The 18,104-nt window shown below is 36.4% G+C and overlaps 1 pseudogene; it reads right to left on the reverse strand.

Annotated features, from left to right (window-relative positions):
- Nucleotides 1-16,428: 16,428 nt before the first annotated feature.
- On the reverse strand, nucleotides 16,429-17,662 carry LOC104666097 (annotated as a pseudogene).
- Nucleotides 17,663-18,104: the final 442 nt, after the last annotated feature.

Consider the following 18,104-nt stretch of genomic DNA (forward strand, 5'->3'; position numbering starts at 1 on the left):
TTTATCATGGGTTTCTTTCACTTAGGATGTTTTGTAGGGTAATTCTTACAGCATGTATCAGGACTTCATTTTTTTTTTTTTTTTTTTTTTTTTTTTTTTTTTGAGATGCAGTTCCATTCTTGTTGCCCAGGCTGGAGTGCAGTGGTGCAGTCTCGGCTCACTGCAACCTCTGCCTCCTGGGTTCAAGCGATTCTTCTGCCTTGGCTTCCCAAGTAGCCAGGATTACAGGTGCCCGGCACCATGTCCGGCTAATTTTTTTGTATTTTTATTAGAGACAGAGTTTCACCATGTTGGCCAGGCTGGTCTCAAACTCCTGACCTCAGGTGATCCACCCGCCTCAGCCTCCCAAAGTGCTGGGATTACAGGTGTGAGCCACCACGCCCAGCCTTCATTCATTTTCATGGAGAAAAATATTTCATTTATACCATATTTTGTTTATCCATTTATCTATTGGTTGTTTCTACTTATTTTAGCTATTATGAATAATATTGCTGTGAATATTTGTGTACAAGGTTTTAGTGGACACAAGTTTTTATTTTTCTTTAGTATATATCCAGGAATGGAATTGCTGGGTCATATTGTAATTCTGTTCAACTTTTTGAGGAACTTCCCAACTGTTCTCCATCGTGGCTGTGCCATTGTATATTCCTACTAGCAATGTATGAAGTTACAAATTTCTCCACATCCTGAGAACCCTTTATTATTTTCTGTTTTTCTTTTTGATTATAGCCATCCTAGTAGGTGTAAAGTGGTATCTCATTGTGATTTTATTTTGCATTTCCCTAAATGATTAGTGATGTTGAGCATCTTTTCATGTGCTTCTTGGCCATTAGTATATCTTCTTTAAAGAAATGTCTATTCAAGTCTTTGGCAGTTTCTAAATGAGTTATTGTCTTTTTGTTGTTAGGTTGTAAGAGTTATAATCTGGATAACAGATCCTTATTAGATATGTAATTTGCACATATTTTCTACCATTTTGTGGGTTGTCTTTTGTCTTTTTACTTTATTTTTTATTGCTTGTGTTTTGGTATCATTATTGAGAATTCATTGTTAAATTAAAGATCATGAAGAGTTACTCTTATTTTTTCTTCTATAATTTTTAGTTTTAGCTCTTGTGTTCAGGTCTGTAATCAGTTGAAGTTAATTTTCAATATGGTGTGTGCTAGGAGTTCAGCTTCATTGTTTTGCATGTGTCTATGCAATTGACTCAAAGTGATTTGGTGAAAAATATTATTTTCTGATGGTATAAGGTCCCAACACCCTTGTAGAAATTCAATTGAAGATATATGTATGAGTTTATTTCTGCAGTCTTAATTCTATTCTATTGGTCTAAATGTTTATCTTTATGCCAGTATCAGATTGTTTTGATTATTTTAGTTTTGTAATAAAATAGACAAACATTTGGCAGATACATCAAGACAAAAGAAAAGTATATAGAAATAATATTATGGGCCGGGCGCGGTGGCTCAAGCCTGTAATCCCAGCACTTTGGGAGGCCGAGACGGGCGGATCACGAGGTCAGGAGATCGAGACCATCCTGGGTAACACGGTGAAACCCCGTCTCTACTAAAAAATACAAAAAAAACAGCCGGGCGAGGTGGCGGGCGCCTGTAGTCCCAGCTACTCGGGAGGCTGAGGCAGGAGAATGGCGTGAACCCGGGAGGCGGAGCTTGCAGTGAGCTGAGATCTGGCCACTGCACTCCAGCCCGGGCAACAGAGCGAGACTCCGTCTCAAAAAAAAAAAAAAAAAAAGAAAGAAATAATATTATGAAAGAAAAGGGGGAACATATTGAAAAACACCATAAAGATTAAAAAGATTAAGGGACAGTGTTAACAATTTATGCCAATAGGGTTTGAAAGTTTAGAGGAAATAGACAAATTCCTAGCAAAATATAAATTATCAAAACCTACTCAAGAAAATATAGAAATCTTATATAGTCACAAGATATTAAAGTATTAAATTCTTCCTAGAGACCCAAATATATGCTTTCTACCAGTAACTCACTGTAAATAAAAAGGGATAATATATTGTGCAAACGCTAGTCAAAAAAAGTTGTTATGATAATATTAATATAAACAAAAGTGGACTTCAGAAGAAGGAATATTATCAGAGAGAAAGAGGGCACTGCTTGGCGAATTGCCCTCTGATAAAGACAACAATACCGGAAGTAAAAATTGACAGAACTGCAAGGGGAAATTGACAAATCCACAATTATATTTGGGATTTCAATGCTTTACTCTTAATAATTAATACAAAATTAGCTAAAAATTAATTTTAGCTAAATAAATTAGCTAAAAAGTTAATAAGGATAGATCTGAACAACACTAGAATAAACTTGTCCTAATGGACACTTATAGAACACTATAACCAAAAGTGATAGAATTCACAGTTTTTGCAAGTACACATGGAATGTTCACCAAAATAAACCATATCCTGATTTATAAAATAAACTAACAAACTGGCTTCTCTCATTTAGCAATATGAATTTAAATTTCTCCCATGTCTCTTCATGGCTTTATACCTCATTTCCTTTTATTGCTGAATAATGTTTCATTTTATGCATGGGCCATAAAATGTTTGTCTGTGCACCTATTGAGGGACATCTTGGTTGCTTCCACGTTTTGGCCAATATTAATAAAGCTGTTATAAACATTCATTTGCAGGTTTTTGTGTTATCATGAATTTCCACTCATTTGGTTAAATACCTAGGAATATAATTGCCAGATAGCATAGCAATTCTATGTTTAGGTTTGTAGGGAACTGCAAACTGTCTTCCAAAGTGACCGTATCATTTTGCATTTCCACGAACAGTGAATGGGAGTTCCTTATGCTTCACAACCTCTACAGCATTTGGTGTGGTCAGTGTTCTAGATTTTGGCTATTCTTTCAGGTGCATAGTAGCATCTTATTGTTGTTTTAATTTGTAATTCCCTGAGGATGTATGAGGGGACTTCAAAAATTCATGGAAAAATTGAACTAAAAGGTAAAAGTAAAAAATATAAACTTCTTAACATAAGCTCCATCAAGTTCAAGATATTTTGTAAGCAATGATACCAGCCATTTGATTCATCCCTAAGGAACTGAGGGTTCTGAGAATTTAATCAGGTCAATGCAGTCTTTTTTACGTTATGAACTGAAGAAAAATATGTGCAATTTAAAGATTTGTTAAGATTTTGAAACAAAAAGAAGTCAGAAGGAGCCAAATCAGGACTGTAAGTTGGATGAATGCCTAATGATTTCCCATCAAAGCTCTCACAAAATTGCCCTTGTTTGATGAGGGGAATGAGCAGGAGCATTGTGATGGGGAAGGACTCTCTAGTGAAGCTTTCCCAGGTGTTTTTCTGCTAAAGCTTTGGCTTTCTCGAAACACTTTCATAATAAGCAGATGTTATTGTTCTTTGGCCCTCCAGAAAACCAACAAGAAAAATTCCTTAAACATTCCAAAAAACTATTGCCTTGACCTTTGTTCTTGACCAGTCCACTTTTGCTTTGACCGGACCACTTCTGCTTCTTGGTAACCATTGCTTTGATTGTGCTTTATCTTTAGGATCATACTGGTAAAGCCATGTTTTGCCTCCTGTTATAATTCTTCAAGAAATTGCTACAGGATCTTGATCCTCCTTGTTAAAATTTCCATTGAAAGCTCAGCTCTTGTCTGCAGCTGATCTGGGCACAACAGTTTTGGTACCCATTGAGTGGGAAGTTTGCTCAACTTTAATTTTTCAGTCAGAATAGTGTAAGCTAAGCCAATTTAGATATCTATGGTGTAGACTATTGTTTGTGCTGTTAATTCTTGGTCTTTTTCAATTAGGGCATGGACATAATGTTTTTCAAAATTTTTTTCAAAAAATGATGTGGAAGGCTTGCTGCTATGTGCTTCATCTTCAGTATCATCTCATCCCTTCTTAAAATGAGTTATCCATTTGCAAACTGCTGATTTCTTTTGGGAAATCATCCCCATAAACTTCTCATAAAGCATCAATGATTTTACCATTCTTCCATCCAAGCTTCACACTAAATTTGATGTTTGTTTTTGCTTCAATTTTAGTAGAATTTATGTTGCTCTGACAGGTGCTCTTTTCAAACTTACGTCTTATCTTTTTAGTGTCTCAAACTAGATCCTGTTCAGGCATGTTATAGCAAGTTAGTATGAGCTTATTTTGGTATAAAAAATTTGGACTCCATAATTTTTTCATAATATGCATTTTTCATTACCTTTTGGAAGACAACTCATATCACCTTGAGCTTCTTTTCATATGCCTATTTTCCATATGTATATCTTCTTTGGTGAGGTGTCCTTTTCAGATGTTTGTACATTTAAAAATCAGTTATTACCCACTCCCCCCACTTCTATTCAACATAGTACTGGAAATACTATCAAGAGCAATTAGACAAGAAAAAGAAATTAAAGATACCCAAATTGGAAAGGAAGAAGTAAAATGACCTCTCTTTGCACATGATATGATCCTATATGTAGAAAACTCCAAAGACTCCACCAAAAAAAAAAACTATTAGATCTAGTAAATGAATTCAGTAAAGTTGCAGGATATAAAATTAATATACAAAAATCCGTGGCCATTTTATTCACAAATAACCTAGCTGAGAAATCAAGAAAACAATCCCATTTATGATAACATAAAACACTTAAGAATAAATTTGACCAAGAAGATGAAAGTGCATCAGTATAACCTGCACACTGAAAACCACAAAACATTGATGAAATACATTGAAGAGGACACATATAAATAAAAAGATATTCCATGCTCATAGATTGGAAGAATTAATGTTGTTAAAGTGTCTATACTACCTAAAGCAATATGTAGATTCAATGCAATCCCTATCAAAATCTCATGAGCATTCTTCACAGAAATAGAAAAAAAAAAATCATACAATTTCTGTGGATTCACAAAAGATCCCAAATAACCAAAGCAATTCTGAGAAAAAAAAATCCTGGAGGCATCAAACTTCCTGATTTAAATTTATATTACAAAAGAAGAGTAATCAAAACAATATAGTATTGGCATGAGAGATACACATAACAGTTAAATAGAATAGAGAGCCAGAAATAAATCCAAACATATATGGTCAATGAATTTTTGACAAGAGTACCAAAAAGACAAAGTGAGAAAAGGGTAGTCTCTTCAATACATAGGTGCTGGAATTTCCACATGCAAAAGAGTGAAATTAGACTCTTATGTTACACCATACACAAAAATCAATCCAAAATGGATAAAAGACCTGAATGTAAGACCTGAAGCCATAAATCTCCTAGAAGAAAACATAAGGGAAAAGCTCCTTGACACTGGCTTTGGCAATGCTTTCTTGGATATCACACCAAAACCTCAGGCTACAAAAGCAACAATAAATAAATGAAATTATATCAATCTAAAAAACTTCTACACAGAACAAAAACAATCAACAAAATGAAAAGGCAATGTGCAGATAAGGAGAAAATATTTGCAAACCATATATCAGACAAGGGTTTAATATTCAGGATTTAGGAAGAACTCATACAACTCAATAGCAAGACAACATATAACCTGGTAAAAAAAAAAGTGGGGAAAGGACTTGAATAGACATTTCTTCAAAGATGACAGAAAATGACCAACAGATATATGAAATGGTGCTCAATATCACCAATCATCAGGAAAATTCAAATCAAAACTACTTTGAGATACCACCTCATACCTGTTAGGATAGCTATTATCAACAAGACAAGAGCTAACAAGTGTTGGTGACGGTGTGGAGAGGAGGGAGCACTTGTACACTGTTGGTGGGAATGTATTATAGATTGGTGCAGCCATTATGGAAGACAGTATGTAGGTTCCAAAGTAAATTAAGAATAGAACTACCATATGACCCAGTAATCCCTCTTCTGGTATATCCCCAAAGGAAATGAGACTATCTCTGCACTCTCAAATTTATTGCAGCACAGTTCACAATAGTCAAGATACAGACACAACCTAGGTGTTCATCAATGGGCAAATGGATAAAGAAACTGTGATATAGATAGATAAATAGATTGATAATTCGAATATTATTTAGCCTTTAAAAAGAAGGCAGTCCTGTCATTTGCCAAAACATGGATAGACCTAGAAGACATTATGCTAAATGAAATAAGCCAGACACAGAAAGGAAAATACTGCGCGATCTCACTTGTATGTGGAATCAAGAAAAAAAAGGTTAAATATATAGAGATAGAGAATAAAACAGTAATTACCAAGGTCAGGATAAGGTGGAGGAAATGAGATGTAGGTCACAGGATGCAAAGTAGTAAATATACAGGATGAACAAGTGAAAAGATCAAAGTTCAAATGTACAACATGAGGACTATAGTTAATACATATTGTATATTGTGTTCAGGAATTTTTGCTAAATGAGTAGATTATACCTGCTCTTTCCAATGGGGGAATAATCAGTAACTATGTGAGATGATGGATATGTTCATTGTTCCACTATAGTTTTACTATATATATGTTTCATTTACATTGTGTTGTATACCTTAAATATAGATAATAAAATTTATTTAAAACATAAAAAAAATCAGGTTTATTTTCTTGTTGAGTTTAAAGAGTTCTTTGTATATTTTGGATAAAAGTTCTCTATCAGAATGTCCTTTGCAAATATTTTATCTCAGTCTGTGGCTTATCTTCTCATTCTTTTTACAGTGTCACAGGGTAGAAGTTTTTAATTTTAATGAAGTTCAATTTATTCTTTCTTGCATTGGTTGTACTTTTGGTATTGCATCTAAAAAGTCATTGCTAAACCCTAGGTCAACCAGATTTTCTCCTATGCTATTTTGCAGGAGTTTTATAGTTTTTCATTTTACACTTAGGTCTATGATCCATTTTAAGAACATTTTAATGAAGAGTATAAGGTCTGTGTCTAGCTCCCAGTAAAGGCTTATTATATCTCACCTGGAGTGTCAGGCTGCCAGCATTTCTTGTCCCCTCCAATTCTAACTTGAATTGACTAAATTCCTGGTGAGTGTAGCCAAGAGTCATGCCCCCAGGCTTCAAGCCAGCACCTATGGATGGAACCTCCAGGCCAGTACACCCAGGCCCCAGCTCCAGGATAACCTTGGCAGTCCCAGGCACCAGGCCAGCACCCACAGCCCTAGGACCCAGCCATGACCTTAAGTACCCAGTTTCTAGGCCTGCTCCACTGCCAGGCCAGGCCCAAAGCCCCAGACTCCAGACAGATACCCATGGACCTAGTTTCCAGGCCCTCCTCTGCACCAGACCAACACTTCTAGACCCTAGCTCCAGGCTAGCCTTTAGTAACCTAGGAAGCAGTCCGCCACAGTGCCAGGCTAGCCACCACATCTCCAGACTCCAAGCCAGCATCTGCAGACCCAGGCTCCAGGCCTGCTCTAACACTAGGCTGGCCCCTGAAGCCCCAGGCTTTAGGCTTACTGCAGTGCTAGCGTGGAACCAAAAGGTACAAGCACCATGCCTACTCCTGCAGCCTCAGGGTCCAGGCTAGCCCCTGGAGACTCAAGTTTCAGGCCCAACCCAGACTCCAGATTGGCCCAGTACCAGACTGGCCGACATGGGCCCAAACTTCAGGCATCCCCCATACCAATGCCTGGTCAGCCTCTTCAGCCCCAGACTCCAGGCCAACACTTGTGGACCTAGCCTCCAGCCCCACTCCAGCACCAGGTTGGCATGCATAGACCCAAGCTTGAGGCCACCCCTGACAGTCCAGCAGAATCAGGATCCAGGCCTGCCCCAGGAATCCCAGTAACTATAATGGTATGAATCTGGAAATCAATAACAGAAGAAAAATTGGAGAATTCACAAGTATGTGGAAATTAAACAACATGCTCCTGAAGAGAGTCAAGAAGAAATTAAAAGGAATCGAAAAATATCTTCAGACAAAAGAAAGTGGAAACAACACGCCAAATTTATGGGATGTGGCAAAAGCAGGTCTAAGAGGGGACTTTATAGCAATAAATGCCTACATCAAAAAAGAAAAAAGACTTAAAAATCCAAACTAGCTTTATACCTCAGGGAACTCTAAAAAAGACCAGCCTGAATTGAAAGCTGGCAGAAAGGGAATAAAGGTCAGAGCAGGAACAAAAATGAATAGAGACTAGAAAAACAACAGAAAGGATGTATTTTGAAAATATAAGGAAAGAATTTTGAAAAGATAAGCAAAATTGACAAACTTTTAGCTGGACTAAAAGTATTTTGAAAAGATAAGCAAAATTGACAAACTTTTAGCTGGACTAAGAAAGAGAGAAGACTGAAATGAAGAAAATCGTAAATGAAAGAGAAGACATTACAACTGATACTACAGAAATATGAAGAGTCATAAGAAACTACTGTGAGCAATTATAGTCCAAAAAAAATTGATAACATAGAAAAATGGATACATTCCTAAAAACATACAGCCTACCGAGACTGAATCATGAAGAAACAGAAAATCTGTATAGACCAGTAACAAATAAGTTATATTAAATGAGTAATCCAAAACCTCCCAACATAGAAAAGCCCAGGACCTGATGACCTCACTGCTGAATTATACCAAACATTTAAGAAAGAACTAATACCAATCCTTTTCAAACTATTCCACAAAATTGAGGAGGAGGGAATACATTCAAACTCATTTTGAGGTAGGCATTACACGGATACCAAACCCAGACAAGACACTACAAGAAAAGAAAACTACAGGCCAATATTCCCGATGAACATAGACACAAAATCCTGAACAAAATGCTAGCAAACTCAATTCAACAACGCATTATTGGATTATTCACGGTGACCAAATGGTATTTATCCCAGGGAGGAAAGAATGGTTCAACATATGCAGATTAATAAATATGGTATATCACATTAGTAGGATAAAAGTCAAAAGCCAATTGATCATCTTAATAGGTGCAGAAACACTTGACAAAACATACTTTTATAATAAAAAGCCTCGGCCGGGCGCGGTGGCTCAAGCCTGTAATCCCAGCACTTTGGGAGGCCGAGACAGGCGGGTCACGAGGTCAGGAGATCGAGACCATCCTGGCTAACACGGTGAAACCCTGTCTCTACTAAAAATACAAAAAAAACTAGCCAGGCGAGGTGGCGGGCGCCTGTAGTCCCAGCTACTTGGGAGGCTGAGGCAGGAGAATGGCGTGAACCCGGGAGGCGGAGCTTGCAATGAGCTGAGATCAGGCCACTGCACTCCAGCCCGGGCGACAGAGCAAGACTCCGTCTCAAAATAAATAAATAAATAAATAAAAAGCCTCAACAAGCCGGGCGCGGTGGCTCACGCCTGTAATCCCAGCTCTCAGGGAGGCAGAGGCGGGAGGATAGCTTGAGCCCAGGAGTTCGAGACCTGCCTGGGTAATACAGCGAGACCCGGTTCTCCACAAAAAGGAAAAAAAAAAAAAAAAAAAAGACAAAAAAAGCCTCAACAAATTATGTGTAGAAGGAATGTATGTCAACACAATAAAAGCCATTTGTATATAACAGCCCACAGCTGACATCATACTCTATGGGATAAAGCTAAAATCTTTTTCTCTGTGATCAGGAACTAGACAAAGATGCCCACTCTTATCACCTCTATTCAATAGTGGAATTCCTAGCAAGAGCAGTTAGTGAAGATGAAATGAAAGGCTTCTATTTCAGAAAGGAACAAGTGAAATTATTTCTGTTTGCTGATAGCAAGATCTTATTTAGAAAACTATAAAGGCTCCACGAAAGAACAATTGGACCTAATAAACATCTTCTGAAAATTTACAGGATACAAAAGATACAAAATCTGAAGTGTTTCTACACACTAACAACAAATTTCTGAAAAAGAAATCAACAAAACAATATAGTTTACAATGCTATAAAACTAAAACTCTTAGGAATAAATTTAACCATGAAGGTGAGAGATCTGTACAGTAAAAAGTATAAAACATTGATGAAAGAAACTAAAGAAAATGCAAATAACTAGAAATGTATCTTGTGTTTATAAGTTGGAAGAATTAATATTGTTAAAATGCCCATACTAATCAAAGCAATCTACAGATTTTATGCCATCCATATCAAAACTTCAATGACATTTTTCACAGAAATAGAACAACCCGACAATTTGTATGGAACTATAGAAGATTCTGAATAACCAAAGTAATCTTGAGCAAAAAGAATAAAGCTGGAGGTATCACATTTCCTGATTTTAAAATCTATAAAGTTATAGTAGTCAAAACAACTTGATACTAACATAAAAACAGACAAATAGACTAATGGAACAGAACAGAGAGCCCAGAAATAAATCCACACATTTACAGTCAACTGATGTTTGACAAAGGTGCCAAGGACAGACAATGGGGAAAGGACAGTCTCTTTGATAAATGGTGTTGGGACAACCGGATATACATACACAGAAGAATAAAGAAGAATAAAATCAGATCCTTATTTCACACTATATACAAAATATCAACTCAAAATGGATAAAAGACTTAAATGTAAAACCTGAAACTGTAAAATTACCAGAAGAAAACATAGGGGAAAAGTTCTTTGTCACTGGTGTGGGCAATGATTTCTTGGCTATAACTCCAAAAGCACAGGTAACAAAATTAAAAATGGACAAATGCTATTACAACAAATTAAAAAGCTTACGCACAGCAAAGGAAACAAAGTGAAGAGACAACCCATAAAATGGGAGAAAATATTTGTAATCCACACATCTGACAAAAAGTTAATATACAAAATATATAAGGAACTCAAAGAACTCAATAGCAAGAAAACAAATAACCCAATTAAACAATGGACAAAAAAGACCTAACTGGTTATTTTCAAAAGAAGACATACAGATGGCCATTAGATATATGAAAAAAAAAAATGCTCAACATTACTAATCATCAAGGAAATGCAAATTAAAAACCACAATATCACATCACACCTGTAGAGTGAGCTAGTATCAAAAAGGGAAGAGATGGTCAGTGTTGGGCAGAATGAAAAGAAAAGGGAACCATTGTACACTGTTGGTGGGAAAGTAAATCAGTACCACTATTATCAAAAACAATACAGAGGTTCCTCAAAAAAATTACCATATGGTCCAGCAATTCGACTTCTAGGTAAATATCCAAAGAAAATGTAATCAGTATTTCAAGAGATATCTGCACTCCCACATTATTTACATTATTCACAACAGCTAAAATATGGATTCAACCTAAATGTCCATTGACAAATGAATGGATAAAGAAACTGTGCTATATATACACAATGGATTACTCTTTAGTCTTCAAAAAGGATGTTCTGTCATCTGGGACAACATGGATTAACCTAGAGGATAATGTGTTATGTGAAATAAGCCAAGCACAGAAAGACAAAAACTCCATGATCTTACTTATATGTGGAATCTAAAAATGATAGATTCACAAAAGCAGAGTGTAGACAGGAGCCCTGTTGAGGAAATGGGAGATAGAGGAGATATTGGTTAAAGGATAGAAAATTTTAGTTAGACAAGAGGAATAAGTTCAAGAATATTATCTGACATGGTGACTATACTTACAACAATGCATTAATGATATATTTTGTATATATCATTAATATATAATGCATACATACTTTAAGAAATCATGTACACCATAATATACATATAATTTTTATTTGTAATTCAATAATAATAAACACAAATTAAGCAGAAGAATGGAATCATGAAGATTAGGTCAGAAATTAATATTACATAAAAGAGAAAAACAACAAAGAAAATGAAGTAATCAAAAACTTGGTTCTTTTAAAAGATTAACAAAATTGATTAAACTTGAGCTACACAAATCAAGAAAAAAGGAGAATACTCAATTTACTAAAATAAAAAGAAAGAGTTGCCATTACTACCAACATTACAAAAACAAGAGAAGTGTAAGGAAATACTATCTACAATTATATGACAACAAAATAGATAACATGTGAAATGGATAAGTTCATAGAAGAACGCAAACTACTGAAACTAACTCAAGAAAAAACGTAAAATCTGAATGGACCTATAGAGAGTAAGGAGATGTAAATAAGCCATCGTTCAATTTCATAGAAAGAAAAGGCCAGAAACAATAGACTTCACTGGTTAATTCTATCCAATACTTAATAATTTGTATCAAATTTCTAAAACTCTTCCAAAAATTAGAAGAAGAGGGCACACTTCCCTACAGATCCTGTGAATGCATTACTGTCAAGATACCAAAACCAGACAATATCACAAGGAAAGAAAACTACATACCGATATTGCTTATGAGTATAGACACAAATATCCTCAGCAAAGTATTAACAAACCAAATTCAACAACATATAAAAAGAATTGTACAGCATGACCTAGTAAGATTTATCCTAGGAATGCAAGGTTTTACATTTGAAAATCAGTTAATGTAATACACCATGTCAAAAGAATGAAAACAAAAATCAAATTATCACCTCAATAGAAGTAAAAACTGTTTGACAAAATCTAGCACTCTTTCATGATAAAAACACTCAACAAACTAGGAACAGAAGGAAGCTTCCTCAAAGCTGATAAAGGGCATCTATGGAAAACCCACAGCTAACGTAATTATGATAATATAATATAACATAACAAAATTAATGATAAAAGCTTTCTCTCTAAGGTCCAGAGCAAGACACGTATGTTTGCCTTCACCACTTTTATTCCACGTTGTACTGAAGATTCCAGTCAGGGCAATTAGGTAAGAAAAAGAAATAAAAATCAACCCGATTTGAAAGGAAGTAAGACAATCTGTATTTGTAGATGGCATAAATGTATGCATGAATATCCTAAGTAATCTACTACAAACTATTAGAAATAATAAACAATTTCAACACAGTGGAAGGAGACCAGATCAATATACAAAATCAGTTGTATTTCTCTACAGCAGCAATGAGCAAAACAAAAATGAAATGAAAAGAATGATTTAATTTGCAATATCCTGAAAAAGAACAAAATCCTTAGGAATAAATGTAACAAAACAAGTGCAAGACATATACTCTGAAAACAACAAACATTGTTAAAACATTAAAGAAGTCTTAAATAGAATGACATTCCGTAAAGACTTTATATTGTTAAAATGGCAATACCCCTTAAACTCATCTGCAGATTCAATTCTTATCAAACCCAGCAGACATTTTGTTTGTTTGTTTGTTTGTTTTGTTTATTTTTATCTTTTTTTTATTGTTATAGTTTAAGTTCTGGGATACATGTGCAGAATGTGCAGGTTTGTTACACAGATATACACGTGCCATGGTGGTTTGCTGCACCCATCAACCCGTCATCTACATTAGGTGTTTCTCCTAATGCTATCCCTCCCCTTGCCCCCCACCTTCCGACAGGTGCCAGTGTGTAATGTTCCCTCCCTGAGTCCATGTGTTTTCATTGAGAGTTATAACTACATCCTAAAGAAGCACAGGGGACACCCAAATAATATTAGGAAAAAACCCCATATATGTATTTGCTTAGTGGTATATATATATATAACCTTTCTTACATTCTTAAACCAGAATTGGAACATCCCATAATAGAGCCAAACTTTTATTGAGTGCTGTATGCCAGGTATTGTGTTAAGCACTTTCACATACCTTGGGAGCTTTATTCTCATAATTCTCATAATACAATGACCTGAACATCAGCTGTGTGGAGTGACCTACACCTTGACCATGATTCTGGGGAATGATGAATGAAAATGCAAAGTATAAATATATACTTTTTAGGAAAATGCCTCTACTTCAACACAAAGGAATCGCTCCATTTCTATCCCTTTGAACCCCAAATGGAATCCTGTATCTTTTCTCTGAGCTACAATCTTGAAAGAAGAAAGTTACTGTGCTGTGTTATAACATAAGAATGTAAATAATTTAAGCTGTCAGAGTTGTTTCCTCAGAATTTATCCAACATTATAAACCAAAGGGTCTACATCAGTGTCTGAATCATTTAAAATTATTCAGTGTATTGAGAAGCAAGTAAAACGCTAGGTATTTCATGTTTACATCTGAAGGAGACCACATTAGTTCATCCCCTACTCCTTTTCTAAATGATGAAACTTATGAGGTCTAGCAAAGACCAAGGACTAAAATAAGAAGTATATTGTGCACACCTCAACAGATTTTCATATGAAAAGTTATTCTGTTTGATACAAACCTACTGTAGTTCGTGAATTTACTATGTGTAATCATCAAGTCTTCACTTTTAAAAGAAAGTATCACTTGAATCTATTTTGTAAAGTTTTAAACATCTACTTGAGCATTTGCATTACCAGTATTAATCAACCTGAGAATCAGAAAAAAAAAAAGTTGCAAATATGTTTGCCTTTGGCATGAGAACAAGTAATTGGTGCAGTCCAGCTCTAAAAGTACAACTCTAATAATGTAATGCTTGGTCTGCCTCTGCTACATAGTGATTGACATATTGCTTCCCTATCCACAAATTTGTATTTGATTTAGCATATAAAACAGGGAAAAAAGCAATAAAAAGACAAATAAGTGGTTTAGTTACACATACTTTGCTTCTTTCCAAGCTCAGAACTGTGAAAATAGGCAAATATCTTATCCCACTGAGGCACTATAATTAAGAGATGCCTAATAAAATGACTCATAAAATATACTTTAATTGGGTTCAAAGAAGAGTTAATTTAAAATACAAAAATCAAAGCGAGTGCCAGTTGATGAGTTTCCACTCCTTTTTGTAAATAGCATTAACTGTTTTAGAAACTTCCTAATGTTAATCTGATAGTACAGGACAGTTAATTATAACTCAAAATATTTATAGACACAGGAAGCACAGATACTATATGCACATTAATTCACATATGTAGTCTCTATCATTAAATAATTTCTATAAAATCTCAAGTTTCTAATTAACATTTGTGGTGTTAAAAAGAAGGCAAATTAGGCCGGGCGCGGTGGCTCAAGCCTGTAATCCCAGCACTTTGGGAGGCCGAGACGGGCGGATCACGAGGTCAGGAGATCGAGACCATCCTGGCTAACATGGTGAAACCCCGTCTCTACTAAAAATACAAAAAACTAGCTGGGCGACCTGGCGGGCGCCTGTAGTCCCAGCTACTCGGGAGGCTGAGGCAGGAGAATGGCGTGAACCCGGGAGGCGGAGCTTGCAGTGAGCTGAGATCCGGCCACTGCACTCCAGCCTGGGCGACAGAGCGAGACTCCGTCTCAAAAAAAAAAAAAAAAAAAAAAAAATAAGGCAAATTGGTAGCTGGGTTCTTTTCAGTGAAGACACGATCAACTAGCAGAGTTAAGATGCTAGTCCACCTTATATGCATTTTAGGATCTAATGTATTAGTGCAGAGTTACTTGCAGCAAGATGCACAAATCCTGCCTATAAGACTTTGTGGGTGTCACCGTTCTGTGCACTTTATTAAAACTACTCCACCCCCCAAACCTAATAAAAATATAAAGTACATTATTAAATGCAAAATGATTTCACACTGTAAATGTCTTGAAAATTCAGTTTCTGCTACATATTTTCTTCCTAAAATAAAATGTTTACATAACCCTTGTCCTCACTCCCAATTTTTTCCAGTAATCTGCTTTATTAGGGCCATGTTAATAAAAATTTGGGTCAAGAAGCCATTCATAAACAATAAAAAGTGTTTCTAAAGTAGTGAATTTTTTCTTCTATATCATTTTTTCTGCTTATTTCTTTTCGAATGTCAGATATTTCTCTTTATATTTTGTTCTAGGCTTCTAAGCAATAGTCCATTTTTAAAATTTATGTTTTAATTAACAAAAATTATTTACATGTTTATCATGTATAACATTGTTTTGAAATATGTGAATTGTGGAACAGCTAAATTGAGCTAATTAACATACACATTATTTCATATATTTATTATTAGATATTCCATATTAATGGCACTTGTTTTTAACATGAAACAGAGTTTTAGGCACAATAGTCAGTTATTTCTGGTTCTGCTTTGTGGAGAAATGTGTATGGAGTGAAATCTCTGCACTCTCCAGATAATAACTTTTCAATGCTTTAAGATAACTAGATTGTTTTTAACTGTGTGGAAATTAGAAGAGACCTTAAAAAATTCACAAACGTAACTAGTGTATGTACAAATAACCCTAATTTTAGGGATATGCACACGAAAATGACATTCTGACTTTAAAAATAACAGTTTTACTGTCCCTTCTCAGTGGTTACACATCTGGAAAGGTGCCATGTGCTTTCACTGGAAGTACCACACTTGCATTTCTGTGTTGTGATGTCAGTAGCAGAAACCCTTAGAGCTGGCAATTTAGCTTCCTTTTCTCCTGCTTGGAAGAGACATCAAGTTACTACCCTGTAGAGATACTTCATTTTTCTATTTGGCTTATTTAAAAATCACCTATTCTGATTGATCTTTAAGAACGAATGATATAAACAGCTATTAATTTTTTTTTCAAATTCATAAAACTATTCATACTTTTTTGAAACAGGAGTTAATGCCAATAATCCATCGGAAGTATCTACTGTTTAGAAGGAAATGGGGCAGCACCAAGTGGGTATAATTCGATTGGTTAGGACTGTTGGGACTGATGTGGAGTGATGCTTTGCACCACAAGTTCTGTAAAGGGCATGGCACCAAAATCATGCATTTTCAATACATCTGCACTATGGAATGACCCATGTAGTGAATTTTGTCTTGGCCGCCCTGGCAGGGCAGTATTGTGATCAGCACGGATGTCACTCAGGCCCTGATGTGGAGGGTGCCATGACAGGTCTGGAGGATGGAAGGGCTTGGCACCGAAGGGGTCCAACAGGCTCTCCTTGAGTTATAAGACATTCCCCCTATCTTTTCCATCAGTCACTGCAACACTAGTGTTCTCCTTGGAGTCTGAGATGGTTAAAAATTCATTGCTGCTTTGAGAGTCTCGGCGACCCACTTTTTTGTGCCCGCGAGCCCTCTCTGGAGTGCGGTAGGTAGGCTTCAAAGTCTTTGTGCTAGTTGGCGTGCCACGATGCCCCTTCCCACTACTTTTGGACATATCCTGCTTTGTGCGCCTTTGGCGAGAGGACAGTTTCTGTAAGCCGCGCTGTTTGACTTTTTGCTGCTGGCTCCCCGTTATTTCCTTAAAGGGCGCAAGGCCAAAAAGGTCCTCGTTGCTTTCACTTTTACTTGTTGATGTGAGGAAGGGCTGAAGTGGGGAGGAGCCAAATATATCTATGCTTTTGGGATATGTCTCAGGCCCCACCGCATGGCATTCTTGTACTTTCACCTTCTTGCTAAAAGGCTCCTTTGTGAATACATCGAATTCCTCCTGCTGGAGTCCCCGCAGCAGGAAACCTGTGTTGAGGGAGGTTCTTTTCATTCTTTTCTTGCTGGGGCTGTTGAGCACACACTGCAAAGAAGGAGATGGCGCCAAATATATCAAACTCCTGTTTAGGAGTCTGCACTCCAACATCAGAGGATAATTGGGCTGAGGTGAGGAGTATTGTATTAAGATCTTGGGTTGGTCCACTGCCAGATTTGTCTCTGTAGACAGGGCTCATGTCACTGTACTTTGCTTTAGCCTGCTCATAATCAGAATCAGAGCTACGTTTCTCCTCTTCTTCCTCATCTTCAGAATCCATGAGGAGAGGCCTGTGACCCAGATTTTCTGGTTCAGTATCATCATCATTAAAATCTCCTTGTTCTCCCTGAAGAACTTCTTCATCCTCTTGCTCTTCCTCTTCACTGCTCTTAGGAGAAGGGGCAATCATACCAGATAGGAAAGCTAGGATGCCAATTGGGTATCTGAGTATCAATATTAACACAGACACTGTGACTAAAAGTCCTTGACTTGTTTAAGTATTCTTCTTTCCTCAGTGCACAATTACTCAAGTAAATGGATGTAGGACCCTTTGGAGAAGGACTGAAAAAATCATTACCATGTATACTTGCCATGATGTTACAAATCTTTCCTCCTGGGGACCCAGTCCCATTTCAGTTTGCAGTGGCTCTGAATATTGGGGACCGTGCTGGGGGTGGTGGAGAATGAACAGACACAGGAGACAAAGACAAACAGAGAACATGGCGGCCGCGCCTAGAGCCTCCGCCTCACTTTATTTATACTCCATAAATCCCACGTCAGCAAAAATAACACAATGCAAAACAAACTTTCTGCACCCAGATATAACCTTCTGCTTAGTTCCTTGTCTCTAA

The sequence above is a fragment of the Rhinopithecus roxellana genome, chromosome 7 (assembly GCF_007565055.1).
Source record: "Rhinopithecus roxellana isolate Shanxi Qingling chromosome 7, ASM756505v1, whole genome shotgun sequence".
Classification (NCBI taxonomy): Eukaryota; Metazoa; Chordata; class Mammalia; order Primates; family Cercopithecidae; genus Rhinopithecus; species Rhinopithecus roxellana.